The sequence below is a fragment of the Choloepus didactylus genome, chromosome 11, assembly GCF_015220235.1.
Source record: "Choloepus didactylus isolate mChoDid1 chromosome 11, mChoDid1.pri, whole genome shotgun sequence".
NCBI classification, from domain to species: Eukaryota; Metazoa; Chordata; class Mammalia; order Pilosa; family Megalonychidae; genus Choloepus; species Choloepus didactylus.
Genome location: NC_051317.1, coordinates 43,752,903 through 43,756,184, shown reverse-complemented (window position 1 = coordinate 43,756,184; position 3,282 = coordinate 43,752,903). Strand labels below are relative to the sequence as shown.

The following is a 3,282-nucleotide window of genomic DNA, read 5'->3' as shown; positions in this document are numbered from 1 at the left end:
AGCTTGGAGTATTAACTGCTTACTAGCCTACATAGTTGAGTTGGGGAAAACAAGGGGCTTAATCATAAAATACAAGGAAAGGAATAAAGCCTAACATATAATAGGATTTGGAATGCTTGTCAAATGGCAAACTCTTAAACTGGGTTAAAGAAAAAAAGCAATCAGCTATATATCAACACATATCAACTCAATGGTAAACCAATGAGGAAAAAGCATAGGGTGGTTAAATATATATCACATCAAAACAAATAAGTGTAAAACTAGCAACACAAATATCCAATAGAGTAGAAAGAAAAGACAGCTGCCTTTAAAGGAAAAGCCAGGAGAATTTTACTAACTAAATTTCTACCCCCTGGGAAAACTAGATCAACCATAAATCTTAATTAACCAGAGATAATAATAGTGAAATACATAAAACAAAACTCTCAAACTACAAAGCTCAGGTTATAAAATGACAATCATAATGGGTAATTTTGATCTACTTCTTTCAGAGGTGATTGATGAAGTAAAGCTAAGTGAAAAATGAATTATGGGCTTTAAGTAAGTAGCATGACCTCTAACAAGCAACATTATCTAAGATATTCATTGGCTGATATACTAGAAGTTCTCTACCTCCTGTACTGTGATGAATCTACAAAGACAGCCAATGTATTATTCTCTTTAGGAGACATGAATTGCCAAAACATGTTTGAAAACTAACCTGAAAAGTTACATATCCACCTTTGGGCTAAGAATTCCATTTCTAAGGCTCTATCTTAAGGTGAAATCCCACATGTACACTAATTAATAAATTAATACAATCACCATAAGAAATGGAAACTAATGTAAAATCTTGGAGGGATAAGTTTAAAATGTTATTGAAGCAGCCATTCAAAATAATTTTAAAAATATGATGGCAGTGCAGGACAGTGCTTGAGGTGGTGGCTGCAGCTGGGGCTGTGGGGGCAGCAGAGGCACCCATGCATGGTAAAAAATGGCAGATTTTGAGGGGCTGAGGAATATGGTTTCTAGTTTTAGGGTGTCTGTACTACAAGTGTTAACTAGTCTTTGTTGGATGTAATAAAAGTGGACGCAAGCATGACTCCTGATGAGGGCTCTGCATTTATTGAAGAGTGGCTGCAGCCCTGAGGTTCAGATTAAAATCAGAGAATTGTATAGACCCGGGTTACCCATGGACTCTTGAAGGACTATCCGATTTATCCACAATAAAACCATCAATTTTTCAATTTGGAAGGTAGCTCATCACCTGTTGAACCTGACTTGGCCGTGGCTGGAATCATTCCTTGCCTTCCACTTCAGTTACACCTTATTTACCGTCCTCTGTTGGTTCTGTTCTGCACCCTCGTCTGATAAGCAGTAGCCATCTCTCCTAATTCCTCCTGTTCATCCTGATATGTAGTTTAAAAATCGATCCTTTTATGATGTCTTTGATGTTCTCATCAAGTCTGCGAGTTTAGTTCAAAGCAATATTCAATGAGTTCAAGGGAACTTTTTTTTATTTTTGTTCCAACACCTCAACAAGTTAGATTGGCATTTCTATCTAATTTTTTGCCAGGTCGTAGGAGAGATTATACAGTCCAAATTCAGCTGAGACTGCCTGGAAGAAACAAGTTGCCCTCAAGAAGATAATTATCCCAGTAGTCTATGTATAAAAGTAAATGGGAAGCCTTTTCCTTTGCCTGGCTGTGCAGCACCTCCTAAAATTGGGGTTGAAAAGAAGTGACCCAGATGCTCCGTGAATATTACATCCTTAGTTGGGTTATCTTCAGCTGTGCCAAATCAGATTTCCATTTCGTGGGCATCAGAAATTGGAAAGAATTACTCTGTATCTGTGTATCTTGTATGTCTGTATATATGTATATCTTCAGCCATGTTATTACAGAGGTTAAAAATGAAAGGTATTAGAAACCTTGATCATTCTAGAGTACTAACTAATGAAAAACATACTGCAGATCCTGATAGTGAAATTGCTACAACTAGCCTTCAGGTATCCTTGATGTGTCCTTTAGGAAAAATGAGACTGACAATCCCATGCTGTACAGTGATTTGTATACACTTGCAGTGATTTGATGCTGCCCTTTATCTACAAATGAATGAGAAGCCCACCTGGATTTGTCCTATGTGTGACAAAAAGGCTGCCTATGAAAGTCTAATACTAGATGGGCTTTTAATTGAAATTCTCAATGACTGTCCTGATGTGGATGAGATCAAATTCCAAGATGGTGCATGGTGTCCAATGAGACTAAAGAAAGAAGCTATGAAAATATCCAGTCAACCGTGTACGAAAAGAGAAACTTTTAGAGTCCTCAGTAAACCTTGTTAAGTGATGTAGACAATGAGGCAAGCAAGAAGAAGGTGGATGTAATCGACCTAACAATAGAAAGCTCTTCTGATGAAAAGGAAGACCCTCCTGTCAAAATGAAATGCATCTTTATGTCAGAAACACAAAGCAGCCCAACCAAAGGGGCTCTCATGTATAGCCCTCTTCTGTAAGGGCGCCCCAGGTGACTTCGGTTGATCCTGCTACTGTTCCGCCTTCATTAACAGGCTACTCATTACCATTCCACCACGCACCCATATCAAGCATGTCATTGGATTCGCCAGGTTTGCATTTTCTTTCCCTTATTCCAGTTGATCCCCAGTAATGTCCTCCTATGTTTTTGGATAGCTTCACCTCACCTTTAACAGCAAGTAGTATGTTTGCTATAACCACCAGCCCCCATGAAAGTGGTACTCACATTAGTTCACCCAGCAGCAGGAGAGAGCCGGGGGTCATAACCAGCAGTGGAAGTAACATTCCCGATGTCATCTCATTGGACTAAAGAAGACACTTCATTCTCAGAATCATTAATCAAAACTGCTCTTTCTTGGATCTCTGGTCCATGGAACTTATTTTTATTTATTTATTTATTTATTTATTTATTTATTTATTTATTTTTGTGGCAGTTACTCTGGTATTTATTGAAATGTCAAATGCATTCTTTTGCTTTTTGAGAGATGAACGCAGATGACTGCAGCAAGAACCAGATGCCATGCAAGGATTTTTCTTATTTATACTGTGTCCTGAGCATCAGGTATGTTCAACCACAACTATATCTATCTTTTTAAGAGATGGGTTTCAATTTCGTATGTTACTGGATGGATTCTACAAACCAGTTAATTTTTTTGTTGTTGTAATACACAACAATAAAATTAGGTAAATATTCTAGGAAACTTTTCTAAATAAAAAAATGTGATTAATGATTCAAGAATGACAGCAACTGTATTTAACCTGATGTGACA

The 3,282-nt window shown here is 37.5% G+C and overlaps 1 pseudogene; it reads left to right on the top strand.

The window, feature by feature from the left end:
* Positions 1-973: 973 nt before the first annotated feature.
* LOC119506310 lies at positions 974-2,822 on the top strand (annotated as a pseudogene).
* Positions 2,823-3,282: the final 460 nt, after the last annotated feature.